Source organism: Hordeum vulgare, chromosome 6H (assembly GCF_904849725.1).
Source record: "Hordeum vulgare subsp. vulgare chromosome 6H, MorexV3_pseudomolecules_assembly, whole genome shotgun sequence".
Lineage (NCBI taxonomy): Eukaryota > Viridiplantae > Streptophyta > Magnoliopsida > Poales > Poaceae > Hordeum > Hordeum vulgare.
Genome location: NC_058523.1, coordinates 445,041,775 through 445,068,781, shown reverse-complemented (window position 1 = coordinate 445,068,781; position 27,007 = coordinate 445,041,775).

Here is a 27,007-nt window from a genome sequence, read left to right as displayed (position 1 = left end):
GCTGAGACAAGATCATCACCAACCTCCGGAGCGCCGTCACGCTGCCGGAGAACTCTTCTACCTCTCCGTCTCTCTTATTGGATCAAGAAGGCCGAGATCATCGTCGAGTTGTACGTGTGCTGAACGCGGAGGTGCCGTCCGTTCGGTACTAGATCGTGGGACTGATCGCGGGATTGTTCGCGGGGCGGATCGAGGGACGTGAGGACGTTCCACTACATCAACCGCGTTCACTAACGCTTCTGCTGTACGATCTACAAGGGTACGTAGATCACTCATCCCCTCTCGTAGATGGACATCACCATGATAGGTCTTCGTGCGCGTAGGAAATTTTTGTTTCCCATGCGACGTTCCCCAACAGTGGCATCATGAGCTAGGTTCATGCGTAGATGTCTTCTCGAGTAGAACACAAAAGTTTTTGTGGGCGGTGATGTGCGTTTTGCTGCCCTCCTTAGTCTTTTCTTGATTCCGCGGTATTGTTGGATTGAAGCGGCTTGGACCGACATTACTCGTACGCTTACGAGAGACTGGTTTCATCGTTACGAGTAACCCCCTTTGCTCAAAGATGACTGGCAAGTGACTGTTTCTCCAACTTTAGTTGAATCGGATTTCACCGAGGAGGTCCTTGGATGAGGTTAAATAGCAACTCATATATCTCCGTTGTGGTGTTTGCGTAAGTAAGATGCGATCCTACTAGATACCCTCGGTCACCACGTAAAACATGCAACAACAAAATTAGAGGACGTCTAACTTGTTTTTGCAGGGTATGATTGTGATGTGATATGGCCAACGATGTGATGTGATATATTGGATGTATGAGATGATCATGTTGTAATAGAAATATCGACTTGCACGTCGATGGTACGACAACCGGCAGGAGCCATAGGGTTGTCTTTATACTAACGTTTGTGCTTGCAGATGCGTTTACTATTTTGCTAGGATGTAGTTTTAGTAGTAATAGCATAAGTAGCACGACAACCCCGATGGCAACACGTTGATGGATGATCATGGTGTGGCGCCGGTGACAAGAATATCGTGCCGGTGCTTTGGTGATGGAGATCAAGAAGCACGTGATGATGGCCATATCATGTCACTTATGAATTGCATGTGATGTTAATCCTTTTATGCACCTTATTTTGCTTAGAACGACGGTAGCATTATGAGGTGATCTCTCACTAAAATTTCAAGACGAAATTGTGTTCTCCCCGACTGTGCACCGTTGCGACAGTTCTTCGTTTCGAGACACCACGTGATGATCGGGTGTGATAGACTCAACGTTCACATACAACGGGTGCAAAACAATTGCACACGCGGAACACTCGGGTTAAGCTTGACGAGCCTAGCATGTGCAGACATGGCCTCGGAACACATGAGACCGAAAGGTCGAGCATGAATCGTATAGTTGATATGATTAGCATAGGGATGCTTACCACTGAAACTATTCTCGACTCACGTGATGATCGGACTTGAGATAGCGGATTTGGATCATGTACCACTCAAATGACTAGAGAGATGTACTTTTTGAGTGGGAGTTCTTAAGTAATATGATTAATTGAACTAATTGTCATGAATATAGTCTAATGGTCTTTGCGAATTACGATGTAGCTTGCGCTATAGCTCTACTGTTTTTATATGTTCCTAGAGAAAATTTAGTTGAAAATTGATAGTAGCAAACTTTGCAGACTGAGTCTGTAAAAACGAGGATTGTCCTCGTTGCTACGCAGAAAGCTTATGTCCTTAATGCACCACTCGGTGTGCTGCACCTCGAGCGTCGTCTGTGGATGCTGTGAACATCCGACATACACGTTTCTGATGACTACACGATAGTTCAGTGCAAAGTACTTAATGGCTTAGAAGCAAGGCACCGAAAACGTTTTAAAACGTCACGGAACATAAGTGATGTTCTAAAGAGATGAAATTGTGATTTCATGCTTGTGCCCTTGTTAAGAGGTACAAGACCTCCAACAAGATTCTTTGACCACAAAGTGGAGGAGAAAAGCTCAATCGTTGAGCGTGTGCTCAGATTGTCTGAGTACAACAATCACTTGAATCAAGTGTGAGCTAATCTTCCAGATGAGATAGTGATGGTTCTCCAAAGACACTGCCACCAAGCTGTGAGAGCTTCGTGATGAACTATACATATCAAGGATAGATACAATGATCCTTGAGCGATTCGTGATGTTTGACACTGCGAAAGTAGAAATCAAGAAGGAGCATCAATAGTTGATGGTTTGTAAAACCACTAAAGTTTCAAGAAAGGCAAGGGCTAGAAGGGATACTTCGTGAAACGGCAAAACAGTTGCTGCACTAATGAAGAGACCCAAGATTAAACCCAAACCCGAGACTAAGTGCTTCTGTAATGAGGGGAACAGTCACTGAGGCGGAGCAACTCTAGATACTTGGTAGATAAAGAAGGCTGGCAAAAGTCGAAAGAAGTGTATTTGATATACATGATGTTGATGTGTACTTTACTAGTACTCCTAGTAGCATGAGGGTATTGGATACCGGTTCGGTTGCTAAGTGATTAGTAACACGAAATGAAAGCTACGGAATAAACGGAGACTAGCTAAAGGCGAGGTGACGATACGTGTTGGAAGTGTTTCCAAGGTTGATATGATCAAACGTCGCGCGCTCGCTCTACCATCGGGATTGGTGTTAAACCTAACTAATTGTTATTTGGTGCTTGCGTTAAGCATGAACATGATTGGATCGTGTTTGTTGCAATACGATTATTCATTTAAAGAGAATAATGGTTACTCTATTTTCTTGAATATTCACCTTCAATGGTTTATTGAATCTCGATCGTAGTATTACACATGTTCATAATATTAGTGCCAAAAGATACGAGTTAATGATGATAGTACCACTTACTTGTGGCACTGCCGCTTGAGTCATGTTAGTATAAATTGCATGAAGAGGCTCCATGCTGATGGATCTTTGTACTCACCTGATTTCGAATCACTAGTGACATGCAAATCATACCACATGAGCAAGGCCTTGTTTTCATTGAGATGAAATAAGATAGTAACTTGTTGGAAGTGATACATTTTGATGTATGCAGTCCAATAGGTACTGAGGCACGCAGTAGATATCATTATGTTCTTACTTCACTGATGATTTGAGTAGATACAGGAATATTTACTTAATGAATCACAAGTCTGAAATGTTGAAAAGTTCAAATCCGTTTCAGAGTGAAGATCGTCGTAACAAGAGGACAAACTGTCTACGATATGATCATAAGAAATGAATATCTGAGTTACGAGTTTTGGTACACAGTTAAGACAATGTGGAAATTGTTTCGCGGTTCATGCCACCTGGAACATCATAGTGTGATGATGTGTCTGAACATCATAGCCACGCACTATTTGATATGGTGCATACTATGATATCTTTTATCGAATTGCCACTATCGTTTATGGGTTATGCATTAGAGACAACCACACTCACTTTAAATAGGGCACCGCGTATTTCCGTTGAGATGACACAGTATAGACTGAGGTTTAGAGAAATCTAAACTGTCGTTTCTTGAAAGTTTGGGGCTTCGACACTTATGTGAAAAAGTTTCAGTATGATAAGCTCGAACCCAAAGCGGACAAATGCATCTTCATAGGATATCCAAAACAGTTGGATACATCTCCTATCTCAGATCCAAAAGCAAAGTGTTTGTTTCTAGAAACGGATCCTTTCTCGAGGAAAGGTTTCTCTCGAAAGAATTGAGTGGGAGGGTAGTAGAACTTGATGAGGTTATTGAACCATCACTTCAACCAGTGTGTAGCAGGGCGCAGGAAGTTGTTCCTGTGGCGCCTACACCAATTGAAGTGGAAGCTGATGATGGTGATCATTGAGCTTCGAATCAAGTCACTACAAACCTCGTAGGTCGACAAGGTCGCGTACTGCTGCAGAGTAGTATGGTAACCCTGTCTTGGAGGTCATGTTGTTGAGCAACAGTGAACCTACGAGTTATGGAGAAAGCGATGGTGGGCCCAGATTCCGACAAATGGCTGGAAGCCATGAAATCCGAGAGAGGATCCATGTATGAAAACAAAGTGTAGACTTTAAAAGAACTACTTGATGGTCATAAGACTACTGAGTAAAGATGGATCTTTAAAAGAAGACAGACGATGATGGTGATAAGTCACTATTAAGAAAAGCTCGACTTGTCGCAAAGATGTTTTCGATAAGATCAAACAGTTGACTATGATGAGACTTTCTCACTCGTAGCGATGCTAAAAGTCTGTTAGAATTATGTTAGTTGTTGATGCATTATTTATGAAATATTGCACGTAGGATGTCAAAACATTGTTTTCTCGACGGTTTCCTTGAGCAAACATTGTATGTGATACAACCAGAAGGTTTTGTCGATCCTAAAGATACTAGCAAGTATGCAAGCTCCAGTAATCCTTCAATGGACTGGTGCAAGCATCTCGGAGTTGGAATATACACTTTGATGAGATGATCAAAGATTTTGGGTTTGTACAAGGTTTATGAGAAACTTGTATTTCCAAAGAAGTGAGTGGGAGCACTATAGAATTTCTGATAGGTATATGTGGTTGACATATTGTGGATCAGAAGTAATGTAGAATTTCTGTAAAGCATACAAGGTTGTTTGAAAGAAGTTTTCAAAGTAGTACCTGGATTACGCTACTTGAACGTTGAGCATCAAAGATCTATGGAGATAGATCGAAAGCGCTTAATAGAAGTTTCAACAAGATGCATGCCTTGACAAGTTTTTGAAAGAGTTCAAAATAGACCAGCAAAGAAGGAGTTCTTGGTTGCGTTGTGAGGTGTGAATTTGAGTAAGACTCAAAACCCGACCACGGCAGAATAAAGAGAATAGACGAAGGTCGTCTTCTATGCCTTAGCCGTAGAATCTAAAGTATGCCATGCTGTGTACCGCACCTGAAGTGTGCCTTGACTCAAATTATGTTGAGAGGTACAGAGAGTGATCCATGATTGAATCACTAGCAGCGGTCGAAATTTATCCTTAGTAACTAATGGACTAAGGAATTTTTCTCGATTATGGAGGTGGTTAAAGAGTTTGTCGTAAAGGGTTACGTCAATGCAAGCTTTGACACTAATCCGGATAACTATGAGTAGTGAAACGGATTCGTATAGTAGAGTAGATATTTGGAGCATTTCCGAATAGCACGTAGTAGCAGCATCTATAAGATGACATAAAGATTTGTAAAGAACGCACGAATCTGAAAGTTTCAGAACCGTTGACTAAAACCTCTATCACGAGCAAGACGTGATCAGACCCCATAACTATATGGGTGTTGGATTCGTTGGAATCACATGGTGATGTGAACTAGATTATTGACTCTAGTGCAAGTGGGAGACTGTTGGAAATATGCCCTAGAGGCAATAATAAATTAGTTATTATTATATTTCTTAGTTCATGATAATCGTTTATTATCCATGCTATAATTGTATTGATTGGAAACACAATACTTGTGTGGATACATAGACAAAACACTGTCCCTAGTAAGCCTCTAGTTGACTAGCTCGTTGATCAAAGATGGTCAAGGTTTCCTGGCCATGGGCAAGTGTTGTCACTTGATAATGGGATCACATCATTAGGAGAATCATGTGATGGACTAGACCCAAACTAATAGACGTAGCATGTTGATCGTGTCATTTTGTTGCTACTGTTTTCTGCGTGTCAAGTATTTATTCCTATGACCATGAGATCATATAACTCACTGACACCGGAGGAATGCTTTGTGTGTATCAAACGTCGCAACGTAACTGGGTGACTATAAAGATGCTCTACAGGTATCTCCGAAGGTGTTAGTTGAGTTAGTATGGATCAAGACTGGGATTTGTCACTCCGTGTGAACGAAGAGGTATCTCGGGGCCCACTCGGTAATACAACATCACACACAAGCCTTGCAAGCAATGTAACTTAGTGTAAGTTGCGGGATCTTGTATTACGGAACGAGTAAAGAGACTTGCCAGTAAACGAGATTGAAATAGGTATACGGATACTGACGATCGAATCTCGGGCAAGTAACATACCGAAGGACAAAGGGAATGACATACGGGATTATATGAATCCTTGGCACTGAGGTTCAAACGATAAGATCTTCGTAGAATATGTAGGATCCAATATGGGCATCCAGGTCCCGCTATTGGATATTGACCGAGGAGTCTCTCGGGTCATGTCTACATAGTTCTCGAACCCGCAGGGTCTGCACACTTAAGGTTCGACGTTGTTTTATGCGTATTTGAGTTATATGGTTGGTTACCGAATGTTGTTCGGAGTCCCGGATGAGATCACGGACGTCACGAGGGTTTCCGGAATGGTCCGGAAACGAAGATTGATATATAGGATGACCTCATTTGGTTACCGGAAGGTTTTTGTGCATTACCGGAAAAGTTTCGGGCTCATCGGTAGTGTACCGGGAGTGCCGGGAGGGGTGCCGGGGACCATCGGGAGGGGTGTCACGCCCCAAGGGGTCTCATGGGCTATGGGAAGAGATAAACCAGCCCCTAGTGGGCTGGAATAAGTTCCCACTAAGGCCCATAAGGTTTGAGAAGGAAAAAAACACAAGGTGGAAAGAGTTTCCAAGTGGGAAGGTGGAATCCTACTCCAAGTAGGATTGGAGTAGGACTCCTCCACCTCCAATTTCGGCCAAACCTTTAGGTTTTGAGGCTGCCTCCTCCCCTCCCTCCCACCTATATATACGGAGGTTTTAGGGCTGATTTGAGACGACTTTCTCACGGCTGCCCGACCACATACCTCCATAGTTTTTCCTCTAGATCGCGTTTCTGCGGAGCTCGGGCGGAGCCCTGCTGAGACAAGATCATCACCAACCTCCGGAGCGCCGTCACGCTGCCGGAGAACTCTTCTACCTCTCCGTCTCTCTTGCTGGATCAAGAAGGCCGAGATCATCGTCGAGTTGTACGTGTGCTGAACGCGGAGGTGCCGTCCGTTCGGTACTAGATCGTGGGACTGATCGCGGGATTGTTCGCGGGGCGGATCGAGGGACGTGAGGACGTTCCACTACATCAACCGCGTTCACTAACGCTTCTGCTGTACGATCTACAAGGGTACGTAGATCACTCATCCCCTCTCGTAGATGGACATCACCATGATAGGTCTTCGTGCGCGTAGGAAATTTTTGTTTCCCATGCGACGTTCCCCAACAGTATGTGCCAGTGAAGTTGCGGACGAACGCCTCCTCGAAGTCCACCCATGAGTTGACACTGCCGGCCGGGAGGCTGTTAAGCCAAGTCCGGGCTGAGCCGGCCAGCATGAGTGGCACGTAGCAAACCGCTACGCGCTTGTTGCCCCTGGTAATGCCTACAGCCATGGTGTAGTCGATCAACCAGTCTTCTGGCTTGGCCGTGCTGTTGTATTTCGGCGTATCCCGAGGCAGGGTGAAAACTCGGGGGAACGGCTCCCCTTGGATCCGGGGGCCGAAGCATGCCGGACCGACGGGTCCGTCTTCCTCTAGGAGGGCTGACTGGGCCAGGACAATGATACGCCGGCGGGCGTCCCGCTCATCCTGGGTGACGGGGGCGCCAGCCCCGGTGGCGAGAGGGGAGGCGCCTCGGGAGCCGGAGGCGTGAGTTCTTCGCGGAGGAAGATCCCCGTACCCCGAATCTCCCTCGTCGCCCCATCGATGCAAGCCCGAAGTGTGCTCACTCTGGCGCTGAGAGCGCCGGTCTTGGCTTCCCTCGCCCCTCCAGCCGGAAGGGTGATACGAGGAAGATCCTTCGGCATGGTGGTGGCCGCTAGGGTGGCGGCGTTCCCCTGAGTTCGGATCCGGGGACTCTGAATGAGCCTGACCGGGTTCGAACCGAGCGTGTTGCTCGTTAGCGGCCTCAAGGAGATCCTTGACACACTTTTCCTCGAAGGCGCGCTCATCGCCTTCCAGGCTGGCCATCTCCTCCATGGCCGCCTGCGCCGCCCGCATGTTGGCCGCAGGAGTCTCGTAGGTGGGCAAGTCCCCACCTAGAACCTCGGCGATGAACCAGCCGCGGCTGCGAACCGATCCAAGCCGGCTAGGGGCCTCGGAAATCGGAGTGAGACCGTATGTGCAGTTATACTCGCGCTGCGTAGCCTCCAACGGACGCTTCGCCGAGGCCACGGCGATGCCCTCCTCCAAGATACGCTTGCGAGCCTCCTCCAGCGAGGCCCGAGCGCCTGCAGGGTCGGCGAAAGTGGTGACCGGTGTCTTCAGGCCGGTGATGGCATCCCGAAGAGTATCAGCGGCGGCTGCAGCGGGATCGCCGGCGCCTGCGGAGGCCTTGCCGGGAGCCGTGCTGGTGCCAGCGCCAATAACCATCACCACCACGGTGTTGAAGACGGCAGCAACGTGGTATGGGGTGAAGAACCCCTCCGACGGCGGAGGGCCGTCAAAGATGAGGACGTTACTGGGATAAACGTCGTGGGCAGGCATCTCGGCGATAGAGAGCCTGCTGAAGCTGGCGCAGAGCGCCTCAACATCGTAGTTCTGGCCGAAGTAGCGCGGGCTGTCGTTGAGGCGGCTAAGGAGGGTGTCTGGATGAAGCAGTTCATGACGGATCTTGGAGTGGTGCCAAGCGCACTGAATCCAATAACCTTGTTCTGTGACGACACGGGTGTCATTGCCTTAGCAAAGGAACCACGGTTTCACAAGAAGACCAGACACATCAAACGACGCTTCAACCTCATCCGCGACTACATCGAGGGAGAGGACGTAAATATATGCAAAGTGCACACGGATCTGAATGTAGCAGACCCGTTGACTAAACCTCTTCCACGGCCAAAGCATGATCAACACCAGAACTGTATGGGTGTTAGATTTATTACAATGTAATTCACATGATGATGTGAGGGCTAGATTATTGACTCTAGTGCAAGTGGGAGACTGTTGGAATTATGCCCTAGAGGCAATAATAAATATAGTTATTATTATAATTCCTGTATCAAGATAATCGTTTATTATCCATGCTATAATTGTATTGAATGAAGACTCATTTACATGTGTGGATACATAGACAAAACACCGTCCCTAGCAAGCCTCTAGTTGGCTAGCCAGTTGATCAAAGATAGTCAGTGTCTTCTGATTATGAACAAAGTGTTGTTGCTTGATAACTGGATCACGTCATTAGGAGAATCACGTGATGGACTAGACCCAAACTAATAGACGTAGCATGTTGATCGTGTCATTTTGTTGCTACTGTTTTCTGCGTGTCGAGTATTTATTCCTATGACCATGAGATCATATAACTCACTGACACCGGAGGAATGCTTTGTGTGTATCAAACGTCGCAACGTAACTGGGTGACTATAAAGATGCTCTACAGGTATCTCCGAAGGTGTTAGTTGAGTTAGTATGGATCAAGACTGGGATTTGTCACTCCGTGTGACGGAGAGGTATCTCGGGGCCCACTCGCTAATACAACATCACACACAAGCCTTGCAAGCAATGTGACTTAGTGTAAGTTGCGGGATATTGTATTACGGAACGAGTAAAGGGACTTGCCGGTAAACGAGATTGAAATAGGTATGCGGATACTGACGATCGAATCTCGGGCAAGTAACATACCGAAGGACAAAGGGAATGACATACGGGATTATATGAATCCTTGGCACTGAATTTCAAACGATAAGATCTTCGTAGAATATGTAGGATCCAATATGGGCATCGAGGTCCCGCTATTGGATATTGACCAAGGATTCTCTCGGGTCATGTCTACATAGTTCTCGAACCCGCAGGGTCTGCACACTTAAGGTTCGACGTTGTTTTATGCGTATTTGAGTTATATGGTTGGTTACCGAATGTTGTTCGGAGTCCCGGATGATATCACGGACGTCACGAGGGTTTCCAGAATGGTCCGGAAACGAAGATTGATATATAGGATGACCTCATTTGATTACCGGAAGGTTTTCGGAGTTTCCGGGAATGTACCGGGAATGACGAATGGGTTCCGGGAGTTCACCGGGGGGGGGGGGGGGCAACCCACCCCGGGGAAGCCCATAGGCCTTGAGGGTGGCACACCAGCCCTTAGTGGGCTGGTGGGACAGCCCAAAAGGGCCCTATGCGCCTAGGAAAGAAAATCAAAGAGAAAAGAAAAACAAAGAGGAGGTGGGAAGAGAAGGAAGGACTCCCACCCACCAAACCAAGTCCAACTCGGTTTGGGGGGGGAGCCTTCCCCCTTGGACTCGGCCGAGCCCCTTGGGGCTCCTTGAGCCCCAAGGCAAGGTCCCCTCCCTCCCACCTATATATACGGAGGTTTTAGGGCTGATTTGAGACGACTTTTCCACGGCAGCCCGACCACATACCTCCACGGTTTTTCCTCTAGATCGCGTTTCTGCGGAGCTCGGGCGGAGCCCTGCTGAGACAAGGTCATCACCAACCTCCGGAGCGCCGTCACGCTGCCGGAGAACTCTTCTACCTCTCCGTCTCTCTTGCTGGAGCAAGAAGTCCGAGATCATCGTCGAGCTGTACCTGTGCTGAACGCGGAGGTGCCGTCCGTTCGGTACTAGATCGTGGGACTGATCGCGGGATTGTTCGCGGGGCGGATCGAGGGACGTGAGGACGTTCCACTACATCAACCGCGTTCACTAACGCTTCTGATGTACGATCTACAAGGGTACGTAGATCACTCATCCCCTCTCGTAGATGGACATCACCATGATAGGTCTTCGTGCGCGTAGGAAATTTTTTGTTTCCCTTGCGACGTTCCCCAACAAAAGTCGGTGAGAACCGAAGGGACAAAGGTGGGTCCTGGGAACGAGGTTGGTACACGCATGGGACGCACGATGTACCCAGGTTTAGGGCTCTCTGTAGAGATAATACCCCTAATCTTGCTGGTGTGTTTGATGTATGGGAACATAGTACAATGTCGCTCCTGGAGCTGTGTTGGGAGGAGGAACAGGGGAGCAGCCGACTCGTCTCTACCTCTCTCTTGGTGGGTTGGTGAGTGTGTATTGTTGATTGACTAGTGAGTGATCGGCCTCCTTGCATGGGGGGTGACCGGGGGGTTTTATAGACGAACCCGCCGGCCTACAATATGGATAAAGGGTACAAGCGTGGGACCCGGCTGGCTCCTTTGCGGGCTGGCCAGGGGCCCACAATGGTCTTGTCTTGTTGATGAGGGGCCCGCCGGCTGCATGGTCTCGATTGCCCGTGGGACCCGCCGGCTGGCCAATGAGGCTCTCGCGTAAGGCTGACACTGAGCACGCGCTGTACGTCAAGCGTAGCCCCGCGAGATTCTTCATGGGTAGGCAGTACGACCGCCTCCACTGTTCCCCACGCCGAGTGCAGTAATGGAGTGGGAGTGTGATGGTACGACACTATGCTAGGTGATGGATCAGAGCCGGCGTAGGTTAGCCTCGCCTTCCACCCGACAGGTGATGCCTAGCCGGTCAGAAGACTTGGGCCTTGGGAATCTTCATACGTTCATGTCCACAGGGCCGGAAATGAAGGAACAGGTTTGATGAGCCTACCCCGGGGTTATCCCCCCGACAGGGGTTTTCAATCCCTTAAGAGATATTTGCGAGGATGAGATCTCATAGAGATAGATATAAAAGGTTGATAGATCTGAAAGTAAAACAAAAGTAAATAAATTGCAGCAAAGTGTTTTCGGTATTTTTGGTTTATAGATCTGAAAATATAATATGGAAAATAGACCCGGGGGCATAGGTTTCACTAGACGCTTCTCTCATAAAGGAAAATAATACGATGGGTGAACAACTTACTGTCGAGTAATTGATCGAAAATCGAATAATTATGAATTTATCTAAGGCAATTATTATACATATAGGCATCACGTTCGTGTCAAGTAGACCGAAACGATTCTGCATCTACTACCATTACTCAACATATCGACCGACTCCTGCCTGCTTTTAGAGTATTAAGTTCATGAAGAACAGAGTAACACATTAAGTAAGATGACATGATGTAGAGGGATAAACTTAAGAAAAATGATGAAAACCCCATCTTTTTATCCTCGATGGCAATAATACAATACGTTCCTCGCTACTCCTAATATGTCACTGGGTGTGGACACCGCAAGATTGAACTAAAACTAAGCACTTCTCCCATTGCAATAATTACCAATCTAGTTGGTCAAACCAAACCAATAATTCGAAGAGACTTGCAAATATATGAAATCATGCATATAAGAATTGAGGAAAGACTCAAATAATATTCATGGATAATTTGAACATAAACTCACAATTCATTGGATCTCGACAAACACACCGCAAAAGAGTATTACATCAGATAGATCTCCGGGAAGACCATGAAGAACATGGTATTGAAGATCAAAGAGAGAGAAGAAGCCATCTAGCTACTAGCTATGGACCCGTAGGTGTGTGGTCAACTACTCACATATCATCGGAGGGGCAATGGAGTTGATGTAGATGCCCTCCATGATCAATTCCCTCTTTGACAGATTACCGAAAAAGGGTCCCAGATTGGATCTCTCGGCAACACGGGCTCCCGTCGGCGTAAAAGTATTTTCGTGGCTCCCTCTGGCGATATGGGAATATTTGGGAATTTATAGGCCAAATAATAGGGTTAGGAGACCTGGAGGGGACCCACAAGCCAGGGGGTGCGACCACCCCCCAGGGCGCGCCCTACACGCTTGTGGCCTCCCGGCAGATGCCGTGCCCCCTACTCCAAGTCTCCTCGGTGTCTTGTGGTCCAAGAAAAATCTTTCCAGAGATTTTGTTCCGTTTGGACTCCATTTAATATTCCTTATCTGCAATATTCAAAAACGTGTAAAAACAGAAACTGGCACTAGGCTCTAGATTAATAGGTTAGTCCCCAAAATAATATAAAATAAAATATAAATGCATATAAAACATCCAAAACAGTTAATATAATAGCATGGAACAATAAAAATTATTGATACGTTGGAGACGTATCAAGCATCCCCCAAGCTTAATTCCCGCTCGTCCTAGAGTAGGTAAAACATAATTTTTTATGTGGAATGCTACCTAACATATTTATCCATGTAATATTCTCTATTGTGGCATGAATATTCAGATCCATAAGATTCAAAACAGAAGTCTAATATTGACATAAAAACTATAATACTTGAAGGATTCTAATAAGGTAATTGCTTCTTTTCGAAATAACATGGTCTCAGAAAGTTATCCCTACAAAATCATATGGTGTGACTATGCTCCATCTTCAGTACACAAAGTATCTAAATCATGCACAACCCCGATGAAAATCAAGAAATTGTTTCACAGATTTTATGTTCTCAAACCTTTTCAACTCTCACGCAATACATGAGCGTGAGCCATGGATGTTGCACTATATGTGGAATAGAGTGTGGTAGAGGTTGCAAAGAAACAAAGGAGAAGATAGTCTCACATCAACTAGGCATATCAACAGGCTATGGAGATGCCCATCAATAGATATTAATGTGAGTGAGTAGGGATTGCCATGCAACAAATGCACTAGAGCTATAAGTGTATGAAAGCTCAAAAAGAAAACTAAGTGGTTGTGCAAAAGATGTAATTCCACTAGTCATATGAAAGTTATGACATAGGAGACTCTCTATGAAGAACATGGTGCTACTTTGAAGAACAAATGTGGAAAAAGATAGTAGCATTGTCCCTTCTCTCTTTCTCTCATTTTTTTCTTTTTTTCTCTCTTTTTTTGGGTGGGCATCCACCATTGCTATCCTCTCTAGTGCCGCGCAACTTTCGCCGGTGCACAAACCCACCATATACCTTCCTCAAAACAGCCACCATACCTACCTATTATGGCATTTTCATAGCCATTCCAAGATATATTGCCATGCAACTTCCACCGTTCTGTCTCATGACATGTGCCATCATTTTCATTTTTCCATTGCATGATCGGAAGATAGCTAGCGAGATGTTTCAACGTCATATGCTAAGCTAGATCGTTGCACATCCCGGTACACTGCCAGAGGCATTTCATATAGAGTCATTATTGTTCTAAGTATCGAGTTGTAAGTTAATAAAAGTGTGATGATCATCATTATTAGAGCATTGTCCCATGTGAGGAAATAAAAAAAGAGGCCAAAGATGCCCACCAAAAAAAAGAGAAAAAAAAATGAAATGAAAAAGAGAGGCCAAAGAGCCCAAACAAAAAAATGATGAGAGAAAAAGAGAGAAGGGACAATGCTACTATCTTTTTCCACACTTGTGCTTCAAAGAAGCACCGTGTTCTTCATGATACAGAGTCTCTTGTTTTGTCACTTTCATATACTAGTGGGAATTTTAATTATATAACTTGGCTTGTATATTCCAATGATGGGCTTCCTCAAAATTGCCCTAGGTCTTCTTGAGCAAGCAAGTTGGGTGCACACCCCCTAGTTTTCTTTTTGAGCTTTCATACACTTATAACTCTAGTGCATCCGTTGCATGACAATCCCTACTCATTGACATTGATATCTATTGATGGGCATCTCCATATCCCGTTGATATGCCGAGTCGATGTGAGCATCTCCTCCTTTTTTGCCTCACAACCTCCACCACACTCTATTCCACCTATAGTGCTATATCCATGGCTCACGTTCATGTATTGCGTGAGAGTTGAAAAAGTTTGAGAAAGTAAGAGTGCTAAATAAATTACTTGGCCAATACTGGGGTTGTGCCTGATTTAAAAAATTTGTGTGGGGATGATGCAACATAGACAGACTATATGATTTTGTAGGGATAACTTTCTTTGGCCGTGTTTTTTTAAAAGTTCATGATTACTTTGCTAGTATTCTTGAAGTATTATTGTTTTCATGTCAATATTAAACTATTGTTTTGAATCTTATGGATCTAAACATTCATGCCACAATAAAGAAGTTACAAAGAACAAATATGTTAGGTAGCATTCCACGTCAAAAATTCGGTCTTTATCACTTCCCTACTCGAGGACGAGCAGGAGTTAAGCTTGGGGATGCTTGATACGTCTCCAACGTATCTATAATTTTTTATTGTTCGATGCTATTATATTATCAACTTGGGATGTCTTATATGCATTTATATGCCATTTTATATCATTTTTGGGACTAACCTATTAACTCAGTGCCGAGTGCCAGTTTCTGTTTTTTCTGTGTTTTTAACCTTTTTCAGATAAGAATATTAAACGGAGTCCAAACGGTATAAAACCTGCGGGATGATTTTTTCCATAACAGAAGATACCCATAAGACTTGAGAACCAAGTCAGGGGGTCTCGTGGGAGGTCACGAGCCCCCTAGGCCCGCCTGGGGGGGGCGCCTAGCAGGCTCGTGGGCCCCCTTGCCTCCTTTGCCCTACCTCTTTCGCCTATAAATTCCCTAAAATCCCTAAACCAACAGGGAGAGCCGCGAAAATACTTTTCCGCCGCCGCAAGCTTCTGTTTCCGCGAGATCCCATCTGGGGACCATTTTGGTGCCCTGCCAGAGGGGGATTCGGACACGGTGGGCTTCTTCATCAAAACCATTGGCTCTCCGATAATGCGTGAGTAGTTCACAACAGACCTTCGGGTCCATATCCAGTAGTTAGATGGATTCTTCTCTCTCTTCGATCTTCAATACAAAGTTCTCCATGATCTTCATGGAGATCTATCCGATGTAACTTTCTTTTGCGGTGCGTTTGTCGAGATCCGATGAATTGTGGATTTATGATCAAATTATCTATGAATATTATTTGAGTCTCCTATGATTTCTTATATGCATGATTTCGTATCCTTGTAATTCTCTTTGAGTTATGGGTTTCGTTTGGCCAACTTGATCTATAATTCTTGCAATGGGAAAAGTGCTTGGTTTTGGGTTCATACAGTGCGGTGTCCTCACCCAGTGACGTAGTAGGGGTAGCGAGGCACGCATCATGTTGTTGCCATCAAGGGTAAAAAGATGGGGCTTATATCATATTGCATGAATATATCCCTCTACATCATGTCATCTTGCTTAAGGCGTTACTCTGTTTGTTATGAACTTAATACACTAGATGCATGCTGGATAGCGGTCGATGTGTGCAGTAATAGTTGTAGATGGAGAAAGTATCAGTCTACTTGTCTCGGACGTGATGCCTATATGTATGATCATTACCTTAGATATCGTCATGACTTTGCGCGATTCTATCAATTGCTCGATAGTAATTCGTTCACCCACCGTAATACTTGCTATCATAAGAGAAGCCTCTAGTGAACACTATGGCCCTTGGGTCTATTTTACACATTATATATTCAGATTTACATACAAAAATACCAAAAATACCTTGCTGCACTTTTATTTATTTATTTATATTTACCTATTATCACTATCAAATCTCACCTTGCAAGTAATCGTATAAGGATTGCCAACCCCTTTATCTTGTTGGGTGCAAGTTTGTTTGTTTTTGCACAGGTACATTGGTGCCTCATCTTGATAATCCTACTCGATTGATACCTTGGTTCTCAAACTGAGGGAAATACTTATCTATCCTTTGCTGCATCACCCTTTCCTCTTCAAGGGAAAAACCAACGCAAGCTTAAGAAGTAGCAGCGTCTCGGGTGATTCATAGGGACTTTCCTACAAACCCGCCTTTGAGGTCTTTCCTAGAAAATATTTGAGTCAGAAGATATGGAAATTACCTCAGCCTCTTCAGCATCACTTTCCACGTCATCTCCCTCAGAATGAAACAAATGGTTAGAACAGTTATATGATACAACAAGGGGACGGTCCAGATATTTATCTCAGACAAATTTTCAATATGTGATGACTCCCCTACGATGGATGACTCACCCGCACCTGATTTGCCTTTCTTCTTCTTGGCGAGGATCTTCATCCTTTTGACGGGTGGCTTTACAATCCAACGTTTCCATAAGGGTGCATTTCTCTGTAATACGGGAAGTTAGTTCTAGAAAAGAGCAAAAGAAGATACCAAATAAAACAGATAAGGGACGAATTTATCTACCTCAAGAGCCGGATTTGCAACGCAGAATGGTTTCAGACCAATTTTGGAACAAGCCTCTTTGGTTTCACCACATAACTTCTTCACGAGACTGTTGATCTCCTTGGAGTCGAGCATGACATTTGTGAAATGCTGAGCGTTGCTTAAATTGCTATCATACTGACACATCAGACCATCACGACGGCTTAGGGGCATGATGCGCCATTCAACCTAGCATCAGATCAAATTGATTCCACTCAAACCATTAGCATTCAAAGCTCTCAGCAGGGGCCAAATAGATTTGTGGGCGGCTTGTTCCTCTTGGGCCAGAGACCTTGGGAGTTGGAAGTCCATTGGAAGACGATCTTCTCTGTAACCCGGTAAAGGATTATGTTGATACGGAGCAGTATTTCTGCAGTAGAACCAGGTTTTCCCTAACCTTTGGGATGGCTGGGTAAGGCGGCAGCAGGGAAGCCGGTTTCACGCCGCCTCTAGATGGTGACTCCGCCAAGTTGTAAGCTAGGGCCATCATCCCATTTTGTTTGGCGTTTTAAATAAAAAAAATCCCTAAACACGGGAACATTGGGCTCTATTCCTAACTATACTTCACAGAAAACCTGAAATAGACATAGGTTGCTGATTGAATTAGGACCTAAATCTTGGGGGTCAAGATTGAAAAAGCTGAGGGCGTCCCAAAAGAATTTTGAGCCAGGAGGGGAGAAGCCTCATTCTAAATGGTCTACGAAGACCGCTACTTCCATCCACTTCTGCGGTAGGGGCTCTCCATCCAATCACTTCTTTAGGAGACAAGGTTCTCGTTGACACGAATCGTTGCAAGGTGGCTTTGTCGATGTCAGAAGGTAAGCAGTCACATCTTGATGGCTTTGACATAATGTTTAGAGCCCGAAAGAAGCTAGCTCCATGGATACGATTGGCGGATTATTCTAATGACTAGCAGTAAGGGAGATCACAATATTTAAGCCGCCTCAAAAAGAGGCGGTGCATGACGAAGGCGAGTTACGAAAATAAATAAGTCGTCTTAATAATGAGGTAGTAGTGGGTCATGAAGAGACTATGAAGATTGAATTCTGCTAAGTGTCAAAAGAACAGTTTTCCGTCAAAACCACAAAGCACGATGGATCTATCGGTAGTGCGAAAAAGAAAATTTAATGGCTAAAATAAATAGTGGAGCATGGAAGTGGCAACAGCTAAACGACGACGAGGTCCCTGTAGAGGTAACATAAAGCTTGTGCGAGATTGATTTCGCATCCGTTCCGCAACCTATGGAGGAGGATTGCTTTGCTAAAGGACTGGACGAACTCGCATTGCTAATGGCGACGCGATGAACCCTAAAGAACTCCGGCGAGCCGCGGTGCGTGACCTAAGCAGATCTATTATAAGCCCGTGCATCGGAGATGATGTGGTGGCGGCGCGTCATGGACTGAGGACTCGAGGAACAAGAAGATGAACTGGGGTAGAAGTGAAAAAATATTCCCCTATCGATATTTAAAGACCGGAGGGGGGAATGGAAATGGCATGCGCAGGAGTCTAGGAGACGCCGTAAATCCGGGAATTGATGGTGCCTCGATTTTTGGGCCGATTGGATAAGATCGAAAGAGCCGTTGGGATGACATAAGAAAGATTCCTGATGTTTTGGATTAATTGACGTCATTCATTTTCGTGGCGGAAAATCCGAAGAACTTTATAAGCTGGCAATTTTTACGTTGGGAATAGGATGAGGCTTTGATTGAGCCGCCGAGCGTATAAGAAATGTTCATTAACATGAAGAAAGTTCAAGTCAATCTAGGCCCTAATGTTGGGGATGTTATCCAGTTATAAGACCCACCCTATGAGGCCGGATTAGGATAATGGCAGCTTTATCTCCATGATCAAGGTGGGCCGTTATATGAGAAGCGGAAGGCACCAGGTGTACGCTACAAAGGGACGGTTGGCCCAAGACTCAAAGAAGGCGACTTAAGGCCCGCATGAGGAAAGAGTCGCCGGGAGTTTCCTTGTGTGAAAGACAAGGTGATTTAGAGGTAGACCGGCCCACGAATTGTAATGACAGTTGGACTCTTGTAAGCCTAGAGCCTCGACCTGTACATAAAGGCGAGTCTCTAGGGTCGATGAGGTTAGGTTAACATCAATCAAGAACTAGGTGAGGCGAATCCGCACCCTTGTAATCGATTCCCATAGCAATACACACATAGCAGGACGTAGGCTTTTACCTCAATCTAAGGGGCCGAACCTGGGTAAACTCGTCTCTCGTGTCCCGATCAACCCCTTTGAGTCGCCACATGGTTGTGATGGCTTCACCACTAAGTCCTTTCATGAGGACATTTGAACAAAACCACGACATACAGTGCGTCCGAACATAGGGCGGACGTCAAGTCACTCACGCAAGGTTGCTTGCAAAGTCGTTTCAACATACTTGTATCGATAGTTACCTGTAATAGCTGCCTTTGTTGTATGTGTTATAAAACTTCACCGCACACATTAGGCCAAGTACCTTCGTATACATACAATTTATGCTTGTCGGCACTGTTAGGTGAAAATTATTGTTCATATACGCTAAAAATGCTATCGATCACTTACCAGGGGCTTGGATGGTAACACCTCCCCGATCATCATACCGTCATTGTTTCTTATCTTCAGTGTTCGGTTTCTCAGGATTTTGCTTTATATGGACCAGTTATGAATTATTTCTTGGGACTATAGTTGGATTGCCCGGCTCCTGTGCTTACCCCCTTATGTTCCGCTAGTTCGGCCAAAGGGGTAAAGGGAGAACCACTGCGATTGTATTACAAGTTGGCTTGGTTTGAAACACCTTAGTGGAGAAAGCCAAAAACTGACCGTCATAATAAGTGAGAGCTGGTCTGCAATCCAAGCTCACTTTCAAAGTCGATAGAGGCTCCTCCGCATTACGTGGATGGGTTTGTACTTCCTCAAACCTCGAAGTAATTATTCAAATTTTAGATTTTCCCCGATTATCGCAAAAGGCGGGGGCTTGTCACTAGCCCCTGCATAGAAAATTCCTAAGGCTAGGCAAAAGCGATAAAACCATATAGTCTGATTGCCTTGTTTCCCTCATGCAGTACCGCCCTCGGGCACCGATACATCGGCGGAGGGTAACAGCCGAATGATGAAACACCCCAAAGTAGTCTCTACATGGGAGCTGAGGCCGACGACCGGGAACTTTTTGATTAAAGAAAGCCAACGTAGGAATCAAAATAACACAAAAATGTACTCCATTTTGGGCATACACCTTAACAGATAAATTGTTCTGAAATACACTAACAAACATCTATTCTAATATTACATCTTTTGAGCACTAGGACTCGATCAGCCGAGCACCTTCCGTAGCGGTAGCAAAATACAGCTCAGGGCACTTAAGCTCATTTCCGGCAGGTGGTGGATCGGTGGCAATCTTAAGGGGCTTTACCCTTGGCAAGTGCACCATCATTCGAGCAAAGGCCAACCACGCTCCTTCCATGCAAGCAGAGCGCTGCATGACTTCAATCCGGGCGTGGTGTCGACCAGCTTCTGCACTAATGCGAAGTAACTGCTCGACAAGAGTTCGGCAGGCCATAACCAAACATAGAGGTCCTTCATGTCCGGCTCCGCCATCCTATGCAGTTCCATCAGCTTCTTCATCTGATAGCTCAGACTGGGATTGAGCTCGTGAGTTTCAAACTATGCCTCATCCAGTGCACTACACTTTGCTTGGCCCCATCCTCGTCATGGGTCTCAAAATGCTTGTTCGAATCCACTGGACTCTGCGGGAGGTTCGTGAAGGAGCCTATGGACTGCCATATCCGCGTAAGAAAGGCATACATGTTTCCACCACAGGCATAATGCTGTAAGTATTCCTTACCGGTTACCATAAGCTTGGCTTGGAGCACTTCTTCTTCATAGAACCTCCGCTCCACCCGCTCTGATTGAAGCTCGGCAGACAGTTTGGTGTGATCGGCCACGTGCTCTTTAGCCTTTTGCTCCAAGGCCTGACACTTTGAGCTCGCCTTTTCTAGATCTTGCTGGATCTCCGTCACCCTGGCTTCTTGTTTGCTGTTGACGACCTTAAGGGCATCCAACTCGGTAGCCATTTTTCAGCCGCCACCTTACTAGCAGTGGCCTCTCGTTTGGCTTGCTCCACTTAGGCCATGAGCTTCTCAAGCTCTTGGTCTTGGGTTGCTAACAAAGTTAGAATAAAAAGAGTCAGCCAGCATGCTTCTTTCAAAAAATTCTGAAGGATGGTATGAAGTTCTTTGACCCGGCTTACCCTGCTTCTCGTTAAGTCGACCATTTATGCGGTAAAGCTCTTCATCAGAAACTTTGAGTTTCCTGTTAAGCTTGGCTATTTCCAACGCATTGGCATTGGCAGCCGGGGACGAGGCCTGCAAGGTAAAAACAACGTGCTAGTCCGATTCTGAATTATCAGAGCAAACATTGGTGAGTACAAATTCTCAACAATTTAACCAAGTCTTCATTTTATTCTTTGTTTTTCCCACGAATTTTTGAGCCACGGGTGAGTTCTCCTTTCCAATTCACCCATGGCTTGAGGGTTGTTATACCCATAAAAGTATATATATATATATATATATATCATTTTGCAAAATAAAATCTACAATGTTACACTACTTACCTTAAATCCCGTCAACAAGCCGTTGAAGGCTTCATTCAATCCATTGTTGACGGACTGAATACTTTTTAAAACCACACCCATAAGGGTGTGATGCTCTTCCACTATATAGAGGTACCGATCAAGGCGTCCTCAAGTATGGTCGGCCCCCCAGCCATGGTTTGTTCTGTTGTGGGCACTGCTGGGGGAGACACAAAATATGCCGGAGCATTCGGTCCCCAGAGTTTTGTTGGAAATATGCCCTAGAGGCAATAATAATTAGTTATTATTATATTTCTTTGTTCATGATAATCGTTTATTGTCGATGCTATAATTGTATTGATTGGAAACACAATACTTGTGTGGATACATAGACAAAACACTGTCCCTAGTAAGCCTCTAGTTGACTAGCTCGTTGATCAAAGATGGTCAAGGTTTCCTGGCCATAGGCAAGTGTTGTTACTTGATAACGGGATCACATCATTAGGAGACTCATGTGATGGACTAGACCCAAACTAACAGACGTAGCATGTTGATCGTGTCATTTTGTTGCTACTGTTTTCTGCGTGTCAAGTATTTGTTCCTATGACCATGAGATCATATAACTCACTGACACCGGAGGAATGCTTTGTGTGTATCAAACGTCGCAACGTAACCGGGTGACTATAAAGATGCTCTACAGGTACCTCCGAAGGTGTTCGTTGAGTTAGTATGGATCGAGACTGGGATTTGTCACTCCGTATGACGGAGAGGTATCCCGGGGCCCACTCGGTAATACAACATCACACACAAGCCTTGCAAGCAATGTGACTTAGTGTAAGTTGCGGGATCTTGTATTACGGAACGAGTAAAGAGACTTGCCAGTAAACGAGATTGAAATAGGTATGCGGATATTGACGATCGAATCTCGGGCAAGTAACATACCGAAGGACAAAGGGAATGACATACGGGATTATATGAATCCTTGGCAGTGAGGTTCAAACGAGAAGATCTTCGTAGAATATGTAGGATCCAATATGGGCATCCAGGTCCCGCTATTGGATATTGACCGAGGAGTCACTCGGGTCATGTCTACATAGTTCTCGAACCCGCAGGGTCTGCACACTTAAGGTTCGACGTTGTTTTATGCGTATTTGAGTTATATGGTTGGTTACCGAATGTTGTTCGGAGTCCCGGATGAGATCACGGACATCTCGAGTTTTTCCGGAATGGTCCGGAAACGAAGATTGATATAAAGGATGACCTCATTTGGTTACCGGAAGGTTTTCGTGCATTACCGGAAAAGTTTCGGGCTCATCAGTAGTGTACTAGGAGTGCCGGGAGGGGTGCCGGGGACCATCAGGAGGGGTGTCACGCCCCAAGGGGTCTCATGGGCTATGTGAAGAGATAAACCAGCCCCTAGTGGGCTGGAATAAGTTCCCACTAATGCCCATAAGGTTTGAGAAGGAAAAAACACAAGGTGGAAAGAGTTTCCAAGTGGGAAGGTGGAATCCTACTCCAAGTAGGATTGGAGTAGGACTCCTCCACCTCCAATTTCGGCCAAACCTTTAGGTTTTGAGGCTGCCTCCTCCCCTCCCTCCCTCCTATATATAGTGGGGGTTTAGGGCTGATATGAGACAACTTTTGCCACGGCAGCCCGACCACATACCTCCACGGTTTTACCTCTAGATCGCGTTTCTGCGGAGCTCGGGCGGATCCCTGCTGAGATTAGATCACCACCAACCTCCGGAGCGCCGTCACGCTGCCGGAGAACTCATCTACCTCTCCATCTCTCTTGCTGGATCAAGAAGGCCGAGATCATCCTCGAGTTGTACGTGTGCTGAACGCGGAGGTGCCGTCCGTTCGGCACTAGATCGGAGCGGATCGTGGGATGGATCGTGGGACGGTTCGTGGGACGGTTCGCGGGGCGGATCGAGGGACATGAGGACGTTCGACTATATCAACCGCGTTTCTTAAACGCTTCTGCTGTGTCATCTACAAGGGTACGTAGATCGAAAATCCCCTCTCGTAGATGGACATCACCATGATAGGTGTTCGTGCGCGTAGGAATTTTTTTGTTTCCCATGCAACGTTCCCCAAAGTGGCATCATGAGCAAGGTTCATGCGTAGATGTCTTCTCGAGTAGAACACAAAAGTTTTTGTGGGTGGTGATGTGCGTTTTGCTGCCCTCCTTAGTCTTTTCTCGATTCCGCGGTATTGTTGGATCGAAGCAGCTCGGACCGACATTACTCGTACGCTTACGAGAGACTGGTTTCATCGCTACGAGTAACTCCGTTGCTCAAAGATGACCGGCGAGTGTCGGTTTCTCCAACTTTACTTGAATCGGATTTGACCGAGGAGGTCCTTGGATGAGGTTAAATGGCAATTAATATATCTCCGTTGTGGTGTTTGCGTAAGTAAGATGCGATCCTACTAGATACCCATGGTCACCACGTAAAACATGCAACAACAATTAGAGGACGTCTAACTTGTTTTTGCAGGGTATGCTTGTGATGTGATATGGCCAACGATGTGATGTGATATATTGTATGTATGAGATGATCATGTTGTAATAGTTAATATCGACATGCACGTCGATGGTACGGCAACCGGCAGGAGCCATAGGGTTGTCTTTAAACTAACGTTTGTGCTTGCAGATGCGTTTACTATATTGCTAGGACGTAGCTTTAGTAGTAATAGGATGAGTAGCACGACAACCCCGATGGCGACACGTTGATGGAGATCATGATGATGGAGATCATGGTGTGACGCCGGTGACAAGAAGATCGTGCCGGTGCTTTGGTGATGGAGATCAAGAAGCACATGATGATGGCCATATCATGTCACTTATGAATTGCATGTAATGTTAATCCTTTATGCACCTTATCTTGCTTAGAACGATGGTAGCATTATGAGGTGATCTCTCACTTAAATTTCAAGACGAAATTGTGTTCTCCCCGACTATGCACCGTTGTGACAGTTCTTCATTTTGAGACACCACGTGATGATCGGGTGTGATAGACTCAACGTTCACATACAACGGGTGCAAAACAGTTGCACACGCGGAACACTCGGGTTAAGCTTGACGAGCCTAGCATGTGCAGACATGGCCTCGGAACACATGAGACCGAAAGATCGAGCATGAATCGTATAGTTTATATGATTAGCATAGAGATGCTTACCACTAAAACTATTCTCGACCCACGTGATGATCGGACTTGAGATAGTGGATTTGGATCATGTACCACTCAAATGACTAGAGAGATGTACTTTTTGAGTGGGAGTTCGTAAGTAATATGATTAATTGAACTAATTGTCATGAACATAGTCTAATGGCCTTTGCGAATTACGATGTAGGTTGCGCTATAGCTCTACTGTTTTTATATGTTCCTAGAGAAAATTTAGTTGAAAGTTGATAGTAGCAAACTTTGCAGACTGAGTCCTTAAAACCGAGGATTGTCCTCGTTGCTGCGCAGAAGACTTATGTCCTTAATGCACCACTCGGTGTGATGCACCTCGAGCGTCGTCTATAGATGTTGTGAACATCCGACATACAAGTTTCTGATGACTACACGATAGTTCAGTACAAAATACTTAAATGGCTTAGAAGCAAGGCGCCGAAGACGTTTTGAGATGTCACGGAACATAAGAGATGTTCTAAAGAGATGAAGTTGTGATTTCATGCTTGTGCCCTTGTTAAGAGGTATGAGACCTCCCACAAGATTCTTTGTCCATGAAGTATCGGAGAAAATCTCAATTGTTGAGTGTGTGCTCAGATTATCTGAGTACGACAATCGCTTGAATCAAGTGGGAGTTGATCTTCCAGATAAGATAGTGATGGTTCTCCAAAGTCACTGCCACCAAGCTGTGAGAGCTTCGTGATGAACTATAACATATCAAGGATAGATACAATGATCCTTGAGCGATTCGCGATGTTTGACACTGCGAAAGTAGAAATCAAGAAGGAGCATCAATAGTTGATGGTTAGTAAAACCACTAAGTTTCGATAAAGGCAAGGGCTAGAAGGGATACTTCGTGAAACAGCAAAGCAGTTGCTGCACTAATGAAGAGACCCCAGATTAAACCCAAAGCCCGGGACTAAGTGCTTGTGTTATAAGGGGAACGGTCACTGAGACGGAGCAACTCTAGATACTTGGTAGATAAGAAGGCTGGCAAAATTCGAAAGAAGTATATTTGATATACATGATGTTGATCTGTACTTTACTAGTACTCCTAGTAGCACGAGGGTATTGGATACCGGTTCTGTTGCTAAGTGATTAGTAACACGAAATGAAAGCTATAGCATAAAAGGAGACTAGCTAAAGGCGAGGTGACGATACGTGTTGGAAGTGTTTCCAAGGTTGATATGATCAAACGTCGCACACTCGCTCTACCATCGGGATTGATGTTAAACCTAAATAATTGTTCTTTGGTGCTTGCGTTAAGCATGAACATGATTGGATCGTGTTTATTGCAATAAGATTGTTCATTTACAGAGAATAATGGTTACTCTATTTGCTTGAATAATCACCTTCAATGGTTTATTGAATCTCGATCCTAGTGTTACACATGTTCATGATATTGGTGCCAAAATATACGAGGTAATGATGATAGTACCACTTACTTATGGCACTGCCACTTGAGTCATGTTGGTATAAATTGCATGAAGAGGCTCCATGCTGATGGATCTTTATACTCACTTGATTTTGAATCACTAGTGACATGCAAATCATACCACATGAGCGAGGCCTTGTTTTTATTGACATGAAACAAGATAGTAACTTGTTGGAAGTGATACATTTTGATGTATGCAGTCCAATGGGTGCTGAGGCATGCAGTGGATATCATTATGTTCTTACTTCAATGACGATTTGAGTAGATACAAGAGTATTTACTTAATGAATCACAAGTCTGAAATATTGAAAAGTTCAATTCTATTTCAGGAGTGAAGTTCGTCGTAACAAGAGGATATACTGTCTACGATATGATCATAGAAATGAATATCTGAGTTATGAGTTTTGGTACGCAGTTAAGACAATGTGGAAATTGTTCCGCAGTTCATGCCACCTGGAACATCATAGTGTGATGATGTGTCTGAACATCATAGCCACGCATTATTCGGTATGGTGCATGCTATGATGTCTCTTATTGAATTACCACTATCGTTTATGGGTTATGCATTAGAGACAACCGCATTCACTTTAAATAGGGCACCACATATTTCTGTTAAATAGGGCACCGCGTATTTCCGTTGAGATGACACAGTATAGACTGATGTTTAGAGAAATCTAAACTGTCGTTTCTTGAAAGTTCGGGGCTTCGACACTTATGTGAAAAAGTTTTAGTCTGATAAGCTCGAACCCAAAGCGGATAAATGCATCTTCATAGGATATCCAAAACAGTTGGGTACATCTCCTATCTCAGATCCAAAAGCAAAGTGTTTGTTTCTAGAAACGGATCCTTTCTCGAGGAAAGGTTTTATCGAAAGAATTGAGTGGGAGGGTGGTAGAACTTGATGAGGTTATTGAACCATCACTTCAACCAGTGTGTAGCAGGGCGCGGGAAATTGTTCCTGTGGCGCCTACACC